Source organism: Rattus norvegicus, chromosome 6 (genome assembly GCF_036323735.1).
Source record: "Rattus norvegicus strain BN/NHsdMcwi chromosome 6, GRCr8, whole genome shotgun sequence".
Taxonomy (NCBI): domain Eukaryota; kingdom Metazoa; phylum Chordata; class Mammalia; order Rodentia; family Muridae; genus Rattus; species Rattus norvegicus.
In genome coordinates this window covers 120,360,429-120,382,012 of record NC_086024.1, presented here as the reverse complement: position 1 = coordinate 120,382,012, position 21,584 = coordinate 120,360,429, and positions in this window count along the sequence as shown.

Below are 21,584 nucleotides of genomic sequence, written 5' to 3'. Positions count from 1 at the left end.
GGTGAATTTCCCAAGTATTCCTAAGTATTAGGCTTGGGAGTGACTGATAAACCAAGTGTTGTTCCATTTTACAAAAACGACCTTATACCTCATACAAGGAAGAGAGGGCAAGCCTAACATTCAATGAGCTAATCTAATTTCAGATTTTCTTGGTTCCAGGAGTACATCTTCTGACCATTATAATCTTTGTTCATGAACATGACAATGAAATTGATTTGGTAGAACATGAAATTTTAAAGTTCCACAAAGATCAACCAGGCCAGGTTAAGTCATGTACATGGGATTTCTTATCCAGAAATAGCACAGTACACATGATGCTATGTAATGTAATATTAATACTATGGTTAGGTAGAGAATAGCACTGAACAATGGACCCAAACAACACACAGCCATCACAGCTGTCATCATTGCTCTTAGGGTTTCAGGTTCTTTGCTTATGGAAGGCTGCTGATATGAATACTGTTTGTGGGAATATTCTCATTGAAATATTATTCTTGAAAAGGGTACTAGTGGCACTTGCCTTTAGTTCTCTAGAGTTAGAGACCTATGTTGGTCTCCGTAAGTTCAAGTCTGGGATCTTCTATATACTGAGTTCTAAGACATAGAGCACTGTACACTGAGACCCTGACTCAAAAAAAAATACAAAAGTCAAAAGCAAAATAAATAAACATGCAATATCAGAAAAGCAGAGAAGATGGTTGTGGGCATAACTCATTTTTTTCTTTTCACAACTAAGATAGATTTTCCCAGATATATAGAGCCTTACCACCAGATTTAGAGCTCATGTCCTTGACTAATCTCTTAGATTTTCATTATGACTAAAGATATTTCTATGAAAGTAATCAAACTGTACAAAAGATAGAAGGAAATAATAGCTCTCAGGTCAGCAAGATAGCTTATTGGGGGAAGTTACTTACTATCACATCTAAGCATGAAAGTTTCATGCCTAGAAGCTACATTTTAGAAGGAGAGAAACAAACACCCCAAGCTGTCCTCTGCTTTCAGTGGTCTCCATAACATGTACAAGAACCCACATATATACATACATACATACATACACACACACACTCAAATAAATATGAAATATAATAGTTTGTCTCCTTTAAGACATTCTCTTATCTTATTTTTTTCCAGTGTCCTGTTTGTTTCCTTTCCTGAAAATTGGTTGCTAACTTCAGGGAGCTTTTCTGTGATAACCTACTTACTTCATTTCAATATTTATGTATTTAGTAGCTAAGTTCCAGGAAGAACGTTATCTTTGAAAGTCTTATTACTAGTAAAATTTAATATAGGATAGCATTGTGCACTCTGCCATCAAAAGCTAGAAGAGATCACTTGTGTTTTGTTATTTAATTATTTCTTTAAACTTTTACCCCTGAATGCTAGTACATAAACGTAAAACCATTTATACATCTGGCAAACGCAATTATTTGCAGATGGTGTCCAAATCTATATTTGTAAAAACAAAGCGAATGTTCCCTCATGCATGTACAAGCAAAGGCTTTGTGTAGTAAATTATTCTTGTTTTGCTGTTACAAAATTCTGTGTGCTGTTTTTGTTTTCTTTTGTTTTTCCTTGCTTATATGCATTCATCCCTTGGTCATAGATAAAGTTAACGTCTTTCAAAAGGAAAGGTGGTGGTTTTAAGGGTATTAATTCAAACTTATGTATGAAAGACAAGGTCCACAGAAATATTATTGTCCAAGATCACAAGGGTAGCTACTGACAGATCGGTAGGGGATGCAGGGCTGAAGAGGTGTTTCATCAGTTGAATATTTGCTATGCCATTTTGAGGACCAGAGTTTAGATTCTAGGGACTTAAGTAAATACTGAGTGGGCATGTTGGCTTCCTGTAACTACAGCCTCAGCCTCTGAAGTTGGAGACAAAGGATCCCTGATGAATCTGATTAGCAAGACTAAGTGTGTCCATGTGCAATCGGTGTGAATTTGATTCACACTGCCTCTATGACTAAGATGTTTGAACAATTAAAAATGATTCCTGACATCAGTCTTGGACCTCCACACCTGCATATACACTGGTATATGGATATTCACATACAGGTACAGGCACATCTACATACATATGAAAACATGTAAATATACACATATAACACACCCACATGAAAAATGCTACAAAAACATGATAAGAGTGTGCAACTCATTTATTTCGCTCTACTCACTGAAGTCCCATGCTCTCTGTGCATCAGGTATATTATGCACATTCATACTTTCATAATTAATGATGTACATGCTGTATTTAGTCTGGTGATGTTATCTCCTAATAGAAAACAGTAAATAAGTAAATAATTGTTGTGATCATATTAGTTTATATTTTATGTTAACATATATTTATTACTGATAAGGTTATATTAAAATGTACTTAAGAATTTAATGTCAAGTATATGTGCTCATATTAAGGAATTTTAAGTGAAGAGAAAAAGAGAAATAGTCTTTTATAACTGAATAATTGAGTTATTTCCTTAATAGTTACGAACTAAATTATAATCATATATGAGTGCATCTATTAACCAGGCATAGTGAGCCAGCACAATTTTTAAGATGTGACTAGGAATATACATCCATCTCCCTCTCACCTTGTAAAATTGCATTTCAGTATGATTTGATTATTACATTCATAGGAAAGAATTTGGAGTTGCAAAGACTATTGCAATGACTTTCTCTTCTTAGAAAAAAAAATAGTCTTTGATCACTTAAGATGAAGAACCAAATTATCAGATCTGAACCTGAAAATGCCCTAGACTAGGAAAACGAGAACCTACTGTTTTTCATCCTAAAGTAAGTTTCCTTCCCCAAGCAGTTGCTGCTGATGTTGCTTTTCTCTTCAGCTTCTCTCCACTCACAGAGACAGGGAGAGGTGAGAAAGAAAATAAAGGGGACAGAAGTCCATGCTGGCTTTCTATGCTCCATCCAGTGAGATATGGACAGTCCACACTTCTCTCTTTCCTTTATGAAGTTATTTGAATACAGAGCTCTAAATACTTGTGATGGTTTTCCTTTGACTGTTCTTTTTCCAGAGAGCCTTTCTCTGTAGCCCTTTCTCAACTCAGGCCCCTGAATCTCCATAGATGGAATAGAACCACCTTCTTTGCACACCCTCTACCTTGTTTAGTCTTGGACCATAGGTTCATTTCTTATTCTTACAGCAATACTTTGGCTTTGTCCTCCATCTATTACCTTTCCCTTGGAGAGAGAGTCAGTGTCTGTTCATTCTGTTTCCCCTCTAGGATCCAATGTCTAACTTTTACTTTATGGATCTGTACATGAACCAATGGGCTAGGCTGAAATCGAAGCTTTTGGACAAGGCTTTATATAAGGTACCAAATCCCCTCTGTGCCTTACTCTTATCCGCGGTAACAGGAGTGACGTCTGCATTACAGAGCTTTAAATGTTTAGTTTCCCTCATCTCTAATGTCAAAAATAGATCTCTTCACAGGTTGTTCAATGGATCAAGTAGGTTCATATTCGGGTATTTATTTCACTGACACTGAAAAAATAAGAAAGCAATTGCTAGACTTCTTGTTAAGATTAATAATGAAATTAAATTTTATGTACCAGGTAACCATAGAAGGCTCACCTGAATATAATCTCTAAGGGCAAAAATACTATTTGAATGATGTTTAAATGTCCTAAAATATTGAGAATCTCCAATATGCTTTTATTTTTATAGAAATGTAACATTCCATCCTCCCATCCTTTAGATACATTACAACTCACAAATATGTCCCTCTACATAATGAAAGGGGGTAGCCTGCACATGTCTACAGGTTAGAATGTCTCAAATCCTTTTCTGGTTACCATAAACCATTGTTGCAGTACTGTTACCACATCCATGTCTGTCTTGTTGTAGGGAGCCATTCTGAGCTATAGAGTCACAAAGGATGTGGGGAGCGGGTGTGGCGGCAGTCCCAAGATGGCGCCTGGGACTGCAGCTAAGTCTCATGACTAATACATGACTTCCTCACACACCTGAAACTAGCCACATCCATTGTGAGAGCTGCGCAGGCGCACCATGACGCAAGATCAGGCCATGTGACGTGGACCTATGAACTGAGATTACACAGTCTGGATGGAGGAGGCAGAGTTGAGGGAGGATATAAGGGAGTGTGCTCGGGGGCTGGGGGGAGAATAAAGGGAAGAAAAGAGAGATTGCTGCTTGCATGCAGAAAGAAAGGTTCCTGAATAAACTGCTTTGTGAAGAACGTCGTGGTGTCGCTCCTTTCTGGGGGACGGAGACAGAAGCAACATCTTGTCTCTGTAAAAAAAGTAAAAGTCACTAAAAATAGCTTAAGTATAATACTAAAGTAGCCTCAGGCATACAGAATTCTCAAAATTATGTAGCTGTAAATGGACACTTAAGCAGTCCTGGATGGATGCTTATTTAAGTGTAGCTACATCCAGTGGTCTTTAAAAATGAGATGCAAAAAAAAATGAGATGCAAATATTTCCAATGAATGAGCATGTGGAAAGACTCCCACTCCAATAAGCTGCAGCAGGCTCAAAGCTACAAACTGATCTTGAAATATCTAGGATAATATATTCTCCCAAAACACTTAATGTCAAGGGTGGCAGTAGTACTCTGTAGTGTAGTCCTTGATAGTGCCTAAAACACCATTCTAGGGGCTGGAGAGATAGTTCAGTCAGCAAAGTGGGTACTACAGAAGCAGAGGGAACTGACTTCCAGCATCCACATAAAAAGGCTAGGTATGGTGGCACATATCTGTCACCTCAGTGCTATGGTAAAAGGCAGAGATAGAAGCTTACTGGTCAGTTGAGTCATTCAAAAAGCAGCAAAAGAAGACACTCCGTATCAATCTGTGGCCTCTGTACACATTTATGTAAATCACCAAACACACACACACACACACACACACACACACACACACACACAGAGAGAGAGAGAGAGAGAGAGAGAGAACTGTAAATTATTTAATGTCAGTTTCTAATTCATCCGTATTATCTGCTGCCATACTTGATTATAGAGACCTCTGAATTCTGTCAATTGAACAAATTTGTAGCCACCAAGAGTGATCGAGTAAATCTATAGCATGATCATTATATAATAGAAATCTACAAAAAAACAATGTTTGTGTATCTGTAGGACAACAGAGGATGTAAAAGGAAGTTTTAGAGCTGTTTATTTAAACATAGTTATTTCAGATCTTCATCTTACTAGTTCCTTGAGAAAATTTGTTTTCCAAGATGAATCTTGTTTGCTGTTGTATTTTGAAGAATTTGGTTCTTGTTGTTGTTGTTGTTGTTGTTTTACTTAAATTTCTTAAGAATAGATGGGGTTTAAGAATCCTTGAAATCCTTGGTGTATTTAAGGAAGCCATAGAATCATCATCTCTTGTACGGCTGAATGACATTCATGATTCCTCATTTGTAACAAAAAGCTGTGAAGAGGTGAGTGACATTGGATTGCTCACTGAACTCTATTTCAAGAGTTGGCAAAGTGAACTCACTGTCCCCTCCTCCCAAGATATGTCATCTTTCTTTATGCTTATTTTCTGCCTCACTAGACCACCTTCCTGCACATCGCCAAAGCTTGGCAGCCCTGTGTCATCACTGATGCCTTCTTTCTTGTCCCTGGCTGGCACTAGTGGTAACAACCTCTGAGAACCCTCCTCTTCTCCCTGCTGCTAACCCGGACTTCAGTCCTTCATTTTGCTTACTGAAATAAATCTTCAAGCTACCGCTTTGCTTCTTGATTACATGTTGATTATTTTGTATAATTATACAAGGCTGAATATTACTAGACCAATAATATGCTGAGACGGCTTGCCAGTCTAAACATAAATAGCAATCAAGTGTTTTTCAAGACACCTGTCTTATTTTTATTCGCGATCTGGATATTGGTAGCCATGCTTCGATAGGTCGATTGTGGTTCATTTGCTTGTTTGTTTTGGTTGTCAATATTTAATAATTTAGATGATTAATGCTGGACTTTTATTGCTTTTCTTGACAAAAAAAAGCAGTAAGACACAAAGAAACAACAGCAACAACAAAATCCAGGGACTGTGGTTTCTCCAACCCGACTGACTTTCTGCCCTCGTGTACTCTTCTAAAGAGAAGCTCTTTCTCCACCTCTTTTGTTCCCAGTGTTCTCTCTTGCCTCCATGTCATAACAATGGCAGTATCATACATTAACTTGTCCATTTTTGCTGTAGTTCCATCTATGTCCCACACGCCTTCTCATCTATACATAGCATTTCTTAGCCTAGCATTCAAGGCTCTCATTAGCTGCTATTATTTTCTGCCTCTTCTCCCTACCTGTCTCTGTCTCAGTCATACCCACTGCTTGCTACTCCTACCATGGACTGGGGCTCATTTTGTGGAGTTAGACTGTTTGAAGCCACATTTAATATCTATTCCCATTGGGTCTAATCCTTTGGACACTGAGTGATTCTTAGTGTGTTTTTTGTTACTCATTTGAAAAATGGGGGAAAATGGTGCCTGTTTAGTAAATAAAGGCATAGAAGCTTCTAGAATTTTCTCAGTGCACAGCAAAATTCAGCTATTGTGGATTTCCTCATAAATATCTTACTCCAGAAGTTTAATAGTTAAAACATGCTTTGATCATGTATTTTGTCTTCTGGTATATCTCTAGGTTTCCTTTAATGGCCAATTTATATGCTACCATTGAAAAGTCCATCTTGCTTTCCCCATCAGAATTCATTCCTCCTTTTGTTTATGTGAGTGTGCAAAGCTCATAGATATAGTCATTTTATGAACCCACCGATGCTTTCACTGGTCTTTCCAGCTACTCCAGGGAAAGGATATAATCTTACCGGGTGCCTTGTCTTCAGAGTATCTAGCTTCCTGGTGTGCAACTAGCCAGTGCTCTGCAAACGCTTATCACTTGAACCAAAGTGGAGCCATGTGTTTGCCTTTGATGCACCAAGCAATTACAAGCTGAGTTCATCTCAAACAGCATCAGCTTCAATCCGTTTATTGGAAAAGTAGGAAGGCAAACAAATGTGAACATCAAATAATTTTTGCAAGATCAATTAATATGACAAAATAAGTACCCGACTCCCAGCACTGTCACCCTGAACTTGCCGCTCTCTTGCCTTTTTATTCATCCACGAGGGGCAGCCCCACTAAGATGACAGTGAGGTCACACAGCCAGGGCTGGTAGGAGCCAATTATCTGCAATGTTATGCTGGGTCAGGTGGCCAGTATTACCAGATGTCATGTCAGAGTGGAGAGTGACAACAGCCACATTGTTGAAATCTATAATTTACAAGATACACAACTACAGTTAGCAGCATCACACATTATGTGGGGGACATTGCAATTCACGTTTCTTATCTAATTGGTAATTTTTTATAACCATGTCATTAGCATCAGCACTGTGACCTAAGATGCTTGCAGTATATTGCAGAAACAATGTTTAAGTGTGAGCAATGTGCCCAAGATCACACATTTAGAAAAAGTGGACACTTCTACGATTCTAAAGGCCTTAGCTTAGTTCCCAGGAGAATTTCATTTCAGTACAGCCTACGATTTGATGCGACCATACAGCTGATCTACACAGGCTTTCTTCCCGACTGCTGAAAACATCTTTGACTAAGTGTCACCTGGAATTTTTTAAAGTTTCATATGCATTTCCTTCATATATGTTAATATTTGCTTTAAAATCTTATTTTTTTAAAAAAAAGCTCAGCTGTAGCACCTCACCCTCCCCTACAGTCACATGTGAGGGACATGCCACACACCTTTGTTTCCACGATACGACTGGCAATTCTTCTCAGAATACTCTGTTCTCATGTCTTTACACAGGACACACGCTCTTTGAGAAACAGATTACTCATACTCTCTAGTTTGTAGCTATAGATTTTATCACAGCTCTTGCGGAATTATGCTCATGTATTAACATATGCTTCATAGATTCAGAGCAGAGGGCGCATGTTACTATGAAGTAGAACTTCCAATCACATGATCACAACAGAGAGGCAACTTATGGCCAAGAACGACTACCTCCTGTTCCAGCCCTTTACCCTTGCTGCTGCACTCGATGAGCAGAAATGATTTATTCCCAGTCGAATGTTTCTACCTGTGCTGTAGGCTGTTGTTTCAGCCATCCATTACATATTTAATTTCCTATGGTGTTTCAACTTCCTTTTTAAAGCTACGGGCATTTTTTCAAGATCAGAACATTTCCAATTTAAATAGAGGTCTATGCTTTTCTCCCTCAAACTAAAAGCCTGCATATGATGGCAAGAGTAGATGGTCAACCACCCAAGAATAGACATTTTCTTGTGGCACAAAGCACTTATTTGGCTGTGATTTTTCAAAATGTGTGCACGGAAGAGGTTCGGTTCTGAAAGCTAGAAGCAACTCCTTTAAAGGAACTGAAAAACAAAATCTTTAAAGGAAGTTGAAGCACCCAGGTTTAAGGAAGAAAGCTGGGGTGGGCCATAGCTTTTATTTATAGCCTTAGATCTTCTAAGAAAGTAAAGCAAGGTGAGAATTGCGCCGTTTCTTTCTGTCAAAACACATTGCTACTTATAGGCTTAGGGAGGCTGCCAATAAAATATTGCTTCAGCCCCCAAGGTTCCACAAGAATAGACTCTTGGAGAAGATTATTGTTGACAGTGCACGTGTTGATATAGCCAGAACTTAATAGCTCCTGGTGAACAGCAGCCCTTTTTGTTCTGTGCGAGCAGTTCTTCCTCTGTTGGGCAGCCAAACAAAGCACGTTTAGTGTGTTTTCAAAGTGGCACAGCGACGAGGGTGGGATGTTACTCAATAATCTTTCCCAAATAGTGGGAAACAGAGTCCTGTCTTGGAAGCTTCTGGAAATAGAGTCCTTTCCCTTTCCAGTTCTGAGATAGAAGTTGATGTTTGTCTTCCTAAAAATTTCTTCCTCTAATGTCTTCTTTGAGGGCTTGAATATTTTGCGTCTCTTTCTATGAGCGCCATAACTCTATCATCTTTCTGTAGACACAAAAGTAAGGTGGAGAAATAAGAGAGGGAGTATTCTTGAAATCACCTTTTCCTCTATTCACATACAATATATAAAATAATCAGCCAAAGTCTATGTCTCAAAATTATTCTTTCCTAAGAAAACAAGTTTTGGGGGGTGTTCGGTGGGCTCCAGATTCAGCAACAGTATGTCTATTGTAGGTAGTTAAGGCATGGATGGAAATAATTTGGATGCCCCCATACTTAAATGTGCTTGATACTATGAGATTTGATGCCATGTAGACCTGTGACAGAAGTCTGACTCCAATTTTGGCTAATGATGAGATTTAGGTGATATAACTTCTCAAAGCCTAGTTGTCCTTGCCAAAATGGATGTAATTATAGAACTCAATTCCCAGCAGACTTGACCTGTGAAATTAAATTTCATAATTAACATATGCAAAATATCCTAGTACCTGGAGTCACTCCCTCACTGTCTTTTATTTCTCTGCTGCTTACCCTTGTTTTTATTTTCCCGTCCTCTTTACTTCTCACCTTAACTTCATCCTTTTGTCCACTGTTCTCCTTTCCAACTATTGAAGCACATTCATTTGTCCTACATGCTGATAATTCCCCTAGGAAACTATTTATACGTTATTGAGGCCTCTGCACAAATGAAAGCAAAGGGAATTCTATTTTAGCTTGAATTCTATTTACTTTGAAAATAACCTAGATTTGTATTTTGGTATAATTTTCTCTAGGCTTCTAACTGGAAAGGACTGCGGTTCTCTGAGTGCACTCTCACAGCTGGCTCTTCTCACAGCTGTTTGGTAGAAGGGGCATCATAAAGCAGATGCTCCAGTGTGCTATTCGAGGGAACACATGGCTTTCCTTTAGGCTCTCCTGATTTCTGTGAAATGTCCTGTTTGCTTGTCAGGTCAAAGTGCACTCTAAGCAGTAATTGAGGACAGAGCATAGAAAGCTTGCTTACTTTATATTGGAGCCCTCCCAGGTGAGACAGGCAACAGAACTCTGGCATTTTGCTTGTCCTCATGTAAACTCAATTATTTAATTGATCTTGAACCATTTTGATATGCAACTATGACCCCAGGAACATCTTCATCCCTAAGCCTGTCTCTGCTTCTAGCATCCAAGTCTTCTGTGGTCCTTAGCCCTTCTGATTCTTTAGCACAGCCCAGGCTTGGATAATCCTGCACATACTCATTATGTACCATAAGCAAGTTATAAAATAATAAAACAATTTGATGAAACAAGTTGCTTTTTATTTTAACTCACCTCCAGTGTTCCTGCTGAAAGTAATTTTTAAAAACTCTGCCTAATGTCCTTGACTTCTTTCACCTTGTATACTTGATGCAAGGCCTTGTTTCTCATAGGGTAATTCACACTGCATTTCTGAAAGATTTTCTCAAAAAAGAACATGGTCATTTCTTTGTAAATTATGTCTAGTTACTGGGGTAAACAGCACATAGGTAGTCTGGTTAGCTGATAAACACGTTATATATATATATATATATATATATATATATATATATATATATACATATATATATATATGTGTGTGTGTGTGTGTATTATGAGAGAGAGTATATTATGAGAGAGAGAGAGAGAGAGAGAGAGAGAGAGAGACTTGTTCTGCAGCTTTTCCCCAGAGAGACTGAGGTGGTTCTTCTGGGTTCACAGAGCACACCCTCCATTTCCTTCACCTCATCTACTCACTAGAACATAGGTCATGCTCTTAATCCCTTGTCACACTTTCCTCTTGCCTCATCATTCTGTCCTGATTCCTAGATTGTTTCATCCCTCTCAGCTTCTTTTTCATTTCCTTCAGATTCTTTCTGTGTAGGTGCAGGGATTGCTTTCTACATGGAGGTGTCTATTCAGCCACGGGAAATCAGGTTCTATAGGGTCAAAACCATAGCCACTGCTTACCACAGCACATCTGGCCTCAGGGACTCCAGCATTTGCATGCTTCTCCCACTTTAACATAGTACAAGGCTCATGGTGACAGCTTCCTTAATGGTGGGTGATTAGGTGAACACTCTATATCACCTTAAAAATAGAGAGTTGAACAAGCAGAATAAGGAGTTGGCTCTCCATAGTCATGCTGGAGTAATATTGACTTAATAGGGACCAGCTGAAAGGTTGTTCTGCATTTGTGAACTAACTAGTTTCAATTTTATTTATAATGATAGTCAATGGTAGTCAAATGCATATATATATATATATATATATATATATATATAGAGAGAGAGAGAGAGAGAGAGAGAGAGAGAGAGAACCAAGATATTGGCATGTAAAACACTTGTGTCTCAAGGTTATAGAAATGGAAATCAGATGCATGGAATTAATCTAAGGTAAGACAATACTCACAGCTTGGGCACCATACATCATGGAGCTTTTCATAGTGGGTACATTGCATTTTTCATTTCATCTTCAATTTCTCTAGTCCCAGAACCTTCACATATGCCCAGTGATGCTCCAGGCATTAGTTATTACATCCATAAAGCAAGTGCTAAAAACGACTAAATTAGATTATTTCTGAAAAGACTATTATTATATTAATATTTGATTACCAACATATAGTATTATATATATATATATATAACATTAAAAACCAATGATTAAAATTAATAATAGTGATTGTTAATTAAACATTATTTAGTTGTAACATCATTTCTGATATGAATATTGACTGTATTAGATAGGCTCCATATGTATGCAGCCCACACAAGGATAGGCATGCTGTACATATGATCTGACTCACTCTTTGAGAAGGGTACCAGTTCATGAAGTAACGGTATCACCTATCTGTGTCATAACAGCTACAAGATCATTGTGATTACTGTTATTATAAAATGTTCTTTTATTTTATGTGAAAAATTTCATGAAGAAATGGAACTCCTACCCCCCCATTGCATTCTTCCAAAAGAAAGAAAATAATTTTCCCTCTCTCACTGTACTTCAGAAAATGTGATTGTATTTTCTTCCCACAAAAATCAATCCTTTTCAGGGGCTTCCATATACTCTTTGTAACAATGGTCCACAGCTTCTGCCAGGCATTGGGACATTCTTGACATGGGTGCAGTAGGGGATGGGACAGGAATGAACATCTCTGAGTGCCGCTGCATGTGGGTGGTCCTGCCTCTCTCCCAGCTCCACCCTTCTCCAGAAGACTTGCCAAGGGAATTTCACAAAGGGAAATACGTCTCCAGGGTGGCATTCCCTCTTTTAAAATGTGAGAAAACACATTGGCAGAAAGAGGGTTTTCAGGACTGATGGAAGGTGTGAGATTCAGGAAACAATTCTTAACCTCTTAATGTGGGTTCCCCCGAGACTGCTGTACAGTCTAGCTTTTAACCAAATTGACATGACAGTCCCGAGAAAAGATAATAGCATATATTCATTCATTCTTCAAGCATGTACTTAGAGGCTAAGCAGCACAGTATAACACAGGAGTTGAAAAACACTCATTCTGTTGGACTAGTGATGTGGGCCAAGTTTTGTAATTGCTGCATAATAGCTACATATTTAAAATATGTATTAAGGCAGGGATATGGTAAAGGAAGTTCTAGGAATTTCTGGATAAGGCAACCATGCGAGAGGGAACATGTTTGTATGCTTACTGGAAAGCTAAGGAAGACCATGTTAGCTGAGGGAACACAGTGTGACTAAAGGAGAGCTAAAGGAGGCCATACACTGATGTAGGTCAAGTGACAAGGTTAAGACATCAGGCACTGGCCAAGGTGATTAACTTAACTCACTGAAACTATTCAGAGTTTTAAAAACAGTGCATTGGGAAACTCTTAAAGATCAAAGAATTAAAAAGAAGATAATTGCTTGCACCTTAGAAACATGAATATAGTGAGTTTTAATGCTGGGTGGGAATATGGCTGAAAAGTTCAGGAGTCTTGTGAAGGCAGGCCATATAGGAGAGTGTGACAGTCATTCTACTGAAAAGTAATACAATCATCTCTCATAAGAAACAGTGTAGGAGAGAAAAGAGTGTGTGAAATAGGACTCAACAAAGTCCAAGTAGGTTCTGATCTGGGTTATCAGGTAGATTTGGGGGTACTCATGTCCTAACTGAGGAAATAGAGGTTAGGTGGGAGAAAAGTTTTCATTAACCCCCTGATCAATTTGAGAACACAGATGGGCTTGTATAAATGAAACTTGTATGAAGACTTTTATTTGGACATAGATTTAAGAGGATGGATCTAAAGAGTTTCAGTTTAAGTGTCCATAATATAACTGTAAGAAGAAGGGCAACTGCTTCTTGAACTCATAATGCAGACAGAATAACATAGAGGATCACAAAGAGACCCCCAGAGCTATAACGGTTGAGTTGAATATCCCAGCTTCGGAACTCACCTGCTGTTTACTTTTGAGCCAGTGATTTCACATCTCTGAGCATCGTGTACTCCTCAAGAAAGTCCAGGTAACATGGAATCCACCTCGCAATAGTGCTATGAATATAGATCAAATAGATACCCTTTCAAAACTTATTTCAACAAGTAAGAAAGTCAAGTGTTAATACTGAAGATACTGAATGAAAGGGCTTAGGAAGCACAGACAAGTGGTGTGAAAGGAAGTTTAGGAAGCATTCTAGGCAGTCCCAACATAGAAATATGGAAAATGGACTGCAAAAGTGTATAAAAGGAACAGAGGCAGAGAGGAAGAGGAAGGCTTTAAGAGAATCTTTCCCTGGAAGACAATGGAAACCAGACATCCAAAGAATGTCTAACAGAGACAAATGCCAAAGCATAATTCAATTAAAATTAAAATTTAGGAGTGTCTTTGCACTTGGTAGTTCTGGTATTCTGTTTAAATTAATATGTTTTCAGTAAAAATAACCATGGTTAGTGGGATTAGAATAAATTGAAGACAAAGATGGGAACATATTTACATGGTATTTTTTTTTCAAAATGTTTGAGAGTGTGAAGAAGAGGGAGGGTAGAAATAAACAGGGATATAGAGGGTAGGGAAGTATTGAGGGGGGAATGCTAATACTTGTTGCTTTTACTTTGAGGGGTACATAATTATGTTCATAAAAACAGGAAGACAGGAAGTCTGAAAATACACGAAAGAGAATAAATTCATCAGGTAAACTACACAGTAGAAATAAGAATTTCTGTTGCTTTCAATAACTTTAGAAAAGCTCTCAGGAGCAGTGGCTTTCTAAAGATTACCCAGCTCATTCTATCCCAGAGCGTGGCTAGGGTCCTCCAAAGCCTGATCTCCAAAGTTTTGCGACCATTGGTCTCTTACAGTCTGCTGTCAATTTGAAGCCAGTCCACGCACTGCTTTTTTCTGTACCCCTCCTGCTCCAGACTGCGCAGCCCAACTCAGTACTACTTTAATTTCCTTAAAATTGTGTTTCTCAATTGTACAACCCCATCTCAGATAGGGATGTGGTTGTGATGTCTGAATTAGAGAGTAGAGCCACCGAATACTTTCTGTAACATGAAGAGATCTTTAAGACTACCCTGTCTTTGCTCCAAATTTCTGGTATTCATTGTACTTGGAAGGCTCCCAGGGCTGTTCATGTCATCACCCCGCTGACCTTGAACCAAAGAGTCAGCTTTGCTACTGGGCTTCCCTACTGTGCTCATGGCCCTTTATTAGTTTCCACCTTGATGCCTGTCTGTCTTTTCATCTTTTACAGCATCTCAGGTTACTGCTCTTCTTTCTGAACTTCTCTTTGCCACCCTTGAAGAACTTAGTGAATACATTCTTGTCCACTCACTTATGTGCTATTAAGTCAAATGGAGTCCCATAGTCCATTCACCCACATTCAATTTCAATTGCGTTTTTGTTCTGAGATTGTCTCTGTGAAACTGCCGTGTGATTCTCCCCTCTTGAACCAAAAGGTATTTGATAGAGTAGTTAACTATGTGAACTGGGATTTGGATACACAAGCAACGGTGACAGCTGGTATCGGGTGGGTACAATTTTTAAACCTAGAGAGTATTGTCTATCACTTTACAGCTCTATGTCCTCAGGTAGTGATGAATTATAGAATACAAATTTCACTTTTACCCTTCCCCTTTTTTCTCACTATCCCCTTCATTCTTCCACTCCTCCCTTCTTCCTTCACTTCTTTTCCTTCCATTCCTCTCTCCATTCCATTATCCTTTTTTGCTTCCTTCTTTCCCCATGGATTCTTCCCCTGCTCTTTATGTCCCTCCATGCATCTCTACTTCCCACCTTTACTGTTTTTCTTTTTCTTTCTTTTTTAGGTCTATACTCAGAACTATATCAGTGGGTATATTTGATTATTAAGTATAGGACTTTTAAGACATAGCTACAATAATTCATGGCTTGGTATTGGTAATGCATGATGAAGGAGGGAGGTGGCCAGTGGTCAGCTCTGACCTACGAGCTCAGACTTTTGAACTCCAGTTTTTTAAATTTCTGTTTGTTTGTTTGTGTTTTCCTTTCCTTCCTGTAGTCATATAGGTGACCCTAAGTCAAATAATCAACACTTTGCTCCAAATACGAAGGTGGAGAAAGATCTGTTGCTGCGTTTGGAAGCAAAAATGTATCTTAAAATTCCTGGAGGAACCCCAAAAGTTGGTTGCAAATTTCAGTTGCTTTCTTTGTAGAGAAAATCAGGGAAAAAGAAGACACGAGGAATCAGCAAGAGTTTTGTGCATCCACTATGCTGACTCCTCAGAGAAGACAAAATATCAGCTTCTGTGGTCCACTTTCTCCCAGACTTTCAATCATTTATTTAGAAGAAATTCTTATCATTTATGCAACCGTGTCTGCATGTCTGTTACAGAAATCAAGCAGTTTTGCCCTTGCCTCTGGTTTTCCATTTCTTGTCTTGTGCTTTCAGCTGTTTTCTAATTGCCAAGTACAAACTCAGTGATATTTTACTAATAGCTCCAATTAACATGGATTTCTGTGTAAATTATATTCTTTCTACAACCAGTATTCATACACTTTTTGAAAATATAATCCATAATCATATATTCTTCTCACAACTCTTTTTTGGGATTATTCAAATCAGAATATTATCTTTATTATAGCTATTAGCATACACCTTCTCTTATGCAGAGGATCATTTAAATTTTTGTTTGTTTGTGTTTTCCTTTCCTTCCTGTAGTCATATATGTGACCAGAAGTCAAATAATCAATACTTTGCTCCAAATACGAAGGTGGAGAAATATCTGTTGCTGCGTTTGGAAGCAAAACTGTTTTTGAAAATTCCTGGAGGAACCCAGGAATTGTCTAACAGTTATTTTTTTCTGTAATTTTGTTGACAATTTTTTCTGTGTGGTGCCCTAAATCTAAGTAGATTTCTGGATGGCTTTCTACTGACAGATTTAAAAATGCACATGTGCGTTCACTGATATACTTTTGTACCATAGTCTAAAAATAGTGGCAGGCACTAATGGTTCATTTTCAACCTTTCATATTTTATGAATTTATTTATTCTCATAATTATATTGTCTTCTGCGTTAATGGAAGAAAAGCTTAGGAAATGCAGAATGCATAGATAGTTGGGTATATTAAATGTTCTTAAATTTGATGGCCCTGTGAGTAATGTCAGAGCTTACTCCATAAATAGTTTCATTGTACTGTGAATATAAGCATTGAGCATAAAGTCAGGACTCCCTTTTGGCACCCTGTGAAGAATGTCTAATGGCCTATCGTACTCCAAGCTGAAACAGTACTGGAGCATGAGTTAAGAACATCTGTTTAGAATGATTTTCCAGTAAGACCTGCTTCTTTTACAAGGAGAAAAGCTGAAGAAAACATCAAGTGCTTGCTATTACACCATGCGGCAGACTCTACATCTCCGAAAGCACAGTTATGGGAGCTTAACTGCCATCCCCAAGAAAGTGTCAATAAAACTGGCCCCTTGTAGTGATCTGTGAACATTCTTGGAGGGGTTTTGTTGAAAGGACATCTCAGCTTGACCTCCAATGGAAAATATATTTTCTAGTACAGTTTTAAAAGAAAATTTGCCCTGGACAGCACCCTACTAGGCAATCTTGGTTGGATGCAAGAATGAAGCCCAGTAAAATTACAATAAGGTAAATTAAAAAAAAGACCTAAAACAAATATGATTCATGAAATGGCTAGAATGAGGAATGATTTAGAGTCATATATCACATGGTGTGTGTGTGTGTGTGTGTGTGTGTGTGTGTGTGTGTGTGTGTGTGTGTGTGAGAGAGAGAGAGAGAGAGAGAGAGAGAGAGAGAGACTTTATCCCTTTCAAAGTTTCATAAGGTGGTCTTTCCTGATGCAAGGTATTTGCACAACTAACAAAATCACGTATGAGCCTGCACAATAGAATCCCTTTCAGTGGAAGAGCGACCATTTTAGGAGCATATGCAACAATGATCAGGGAGAGTGTAGTGCCAAAGAGAAAAGTCCTGGACTTTTGCTTTGGAAATTTTTAATCATTCAATCATTATTGCACATTAAATCAGCTTCACTTCCATTATTCTAAAATACTTTGAAACCGAGCCAGAGATACCCAGTTATCCAAGGGATACGTCTATCTCATTGTGAGAACCATACAGTATATATTTTATAGGAGAGCTTTGTAAAATGTAAAATATTATAAAATAATTGCTCCGATTTTGAAAAATGGTTGTAGAAAAAAAACAAAGTTTTTAAAGAAAATCTGTATTTTGCACTTGATTCTCAATTACACTGTCAAAAACTAAGTATTATAAATAGACGGAACTATTAAGTAAAATGCCTAAATCTTACCAGAAGATCTCAAATATTGGCTTTTATGTCATTAAAGGTCATTTATTTTGTTCACTATTCCTTTAAACTGTCTGTAAAATTGCAAAGTCCCTCCCTTTTATTTCTTTTTTCTTTTAGGTATTGAAGAATTTGAGTATAGAGGCTACAAGTGTCCAAAGAGTTCCCTAAAATAATCTCCATTGTGATGCTTGGTCCTCATTGTCCACTGCAAGGGACTTAGGATCATCATGGAAACAGTGTCCTTGGCATGTTTGTAAGGGCATTTCCAGAGGACTTTGATGTAAGGTAGAAGTCCCAGTCTTAAATATTGGTCCTAAATTTCCACAAGTTGGCTTCTTGGGCTGTTTAAAAAAAAAGAAGAGTGTGAAATACAAGCTAGCACAAATGTACATTTTTTCCCCCTGCATTTTGACTGCAAGTGCAACGGAACCAGCTACCTCCTGCCATCATAAATCCCGTGCTATGATGGAGTGCAGTCCTGTGAACTGTAAGCCATAAGAGTCCTCTCTTTATTTAGCACATTGCTCTTATCAAGTATTTTGTTGCAGACACGTGGCAACTCACCTATAAACCCACCCTTCCCTTTCTTTCACTGTTTTCCAGGGTACCAGAGACAAGAGGGCCTCAGAAGGGGTGTGGTAGGAACCTAAGCCATGAGATTTTTATCAGGAACATCCCTTTTTAACAGAACAGAATGAAACTTAGAAGAAACTATATTTTAAAAAATAAATAACAGGCCAGGAGAGATGGCCCAGTGCTCAAGAGAGCTTGCTGTTCTTGAAGAGTTGATTTCTGTCACCTGTATCTAAGTTGGGCTGTTTCTGGACAACTGTCACTTCTAGCAGGTTTGGTGTCATCTTCTATCCTTCTTGGGTACCTGCACTTATGTACACATGCTCAGACATATACATAAAAACATATAAGCACATAAATAAATGGTAGTAAAATAGGTAAATAATAAATAAATCTGTAAAAATGTTAATATATGACATGAGGAATATAGTATCATATTATTAGGCAGCACTTAGTGTTAGCATTTAAATATTTCCATCATATATCATAAGTATACAAGTTTAATTAACTTATGAATTTAAATATTTCAAGATAACAGTGATATACATCTATATTATTTTCAATAAAACATTTAGTAAGTAATGTATGTTATCATTCCCCATGTCAGAGCATTCATATATCTTGATTCCCTTTGATAATTATGTACTCTCCAGAAGTCAAATGTTGTTATGTTATGAATGATCTTTCTTAATGATATGTCAATTTATGTAAATACAGTGCTAAGTTTAGAAAATTAGCTTACCTTGGTCTTCTTGTACTACTATGTATTACTGTATTAATGAAAATAATTAATGTATTAATTAAAATAAAATATATTTAGTTCCACAGTCACAACAATATATTAGTACTTATTGCCCAACCTTCTGTGATTAGTGCTATAATATTGTTAAGAAGTATAGAAAATTCTATGTGACTGTTCTTATCTGGCTTTCTCTCCATATGGTCCAGCATGACTTGATCTTAAACACAATACAGAAGAAACAGATACATACATATGAGGACTAAGTATAGAGCTGAAACTCTGGAGGGCTTTCCTTATGCAAGAAGCTCTGGATTAGATCCCCCAAACCACATAAACTAGTGAGGTGGTCCAGACTTGTAATTCTAGTCCCTAAGACAGGCAGGATTAGGAGTTCAAGGTCAGCCTATAGGCTATTGTGTTAGAAAATGCTACCAACAAACTAAACCAACAACACAACAGAAAAAAATGAAATGAATACAAAGAATCAGTATGAGAGAGGTATTCATGTTATAAAGTTTAAATTGTTAAAGAACTGGCCAAAAAAAAAATTGTTCGGTCAAATTTCTGCCTTCCTTCAGTGAGATCATTCAGTTGTTCTTTACAGGTAAAGGCTCTCAGGTTAAAAGTTCAAGTTCATATCATGAAAGCATGTCAGACAAGAGATGTAAAACTGAGTTCATTCTTTCCTGTTGTACAGCTTCCTGTCTAGTTTGACAGCACTGCGTCTCATCCACCTCAGAACTCCGGAACATAGCGTGCAACAGGCTGGGACTTATTGACTCTGACAGTAATCCACTGTCAAACGTAAAGCCCATTCGAGCATGCCTATGAAAACAGACTCACGGAGAAGCCGCAAGCAAAGGGCCGCCTCATTATCACAGGTGAGTAAGCGAGAAATGAGTTCTAAAGATTGTCGAGCAGCTGTGTTGTGAGCGGTGGGCCACATTTCAGAGGTGCACCGTTGCACCACCAAAGCCTACAGGCCTGTGGATTCCTGTGGTTTCACCAATTTCATAGGAGGAACAGAAAAACGTAAAGTGATAAAATGGCATCCCCAAGATTACAAAAGTTCAGAGCACTGGAAGCAGGCAAGGAAAATGTTCACCCGCTTCTAATTGTTACATGATTCTGTGTGTACTTGTATGTGTGTTAGAAAGAAAATATTATCTTTCATCGCATTCAGATAACTCATGTTAAAATTTCATTTTTATGGATAATTTTCCTGATGGTTAATCCATATGCTAATTTGCTACCCATATTTGATGTGACTCACAACAAATGTAAGGCAAGGAAGATTAACAAAGTGAAAGATAAGGAAGTAGTATTTTAATTGAGATGTATTTAGAAGATGTAAAAAGCAAATACACAAAAATTCTGTCTCTCCTCTTTCCCTCTCCTTGCTTCTTTTCTTTTCCTTACTCATACTAAAAACCAAGGATTTAGCCTCTAAGTGTGCAGTAATTGTAAAACACGACAATATCCCAATGTGGTGCTACATGGCTGTAATACCAGCCTTTAAGAGTTTTTTACAATATCAGGGCCAGCATGGGATACATGGCAAGTTGTGGGCCAACCTGGGCTCCATAAGAAGACTTTCTCAAAGGCCCAACAACAAAGCCAACAAAACAGAAAGATCTTTTCTTATGCATACGAATGTGAGTATATTTGGTATTGTTTCTGCTGAAAAGAACTCAATGGAAATGTGTATGTCTTGTTTCCTATGCTATAGAAATCTTGCTTAGTTTTAGAGACAGAGAGGTAAATTTAACTGTACCTGTTGACAAAAAGGCTCAATCTAGTCTGTAAACTAAAGAGTGAATTTAAATAATCCCACACTCCCAAACTCAAAAGCACAGTAAAATAACGAACAGAACTGACAGCATTATCAAGATAAAAGGCAAGTGGGCTTTCTTCAAACAAATCTCAATTCTCCTGAGAGGGCCACAACAGCAAGAAGAGAAGCATGACTATTCATTTCAAATTCTTCTACCCTGCCACACTCAGCACTCAGAAAATAGGGAGATGGTGAATAGAATTGCACACTTTTTATGACTCATCTCTTATCTGTGTAACCCAAGGCTCAGGTTCCTCTTATCAAATGAGCGATTTAACTTCTACCCCATTGTATCTGGAAACCTATAGTGAAATAGTTACACCTGTTAGCACCCATGCCTACACCTGATCATTTATCCTCACTATGGAATTTTAAAATTTCACCATGAAAATATGCACAGCTTCATACTTTAATGCAATAGTATGCATGCACAGGATGAAAGGCTTAACTAAATTGATTCAAGCAAGAAGTGCGATGTGCCCCTAGAAGGATGCTCACCTTAAATCATTTGTCATAGGTCAAGCACGAGATGTCTGTTAGTAGAAACGCTGGCTTTCAGATGACAAAACAAAACAATACAAAACGAAAAAAAAACCAACTCATTCATTTTGAGCTATTTTCTTACCACTGTTGCTTTCAATAGAGCATCTAATATTGTGGCTTTCAAACCATGTGCAAGTCATACATTGGCATAGAGGTAACAGCTGTTTTTTGGCAGCTGATTCACGGGGCTTCTGGAGTCCTGAACACAGCTTGTGC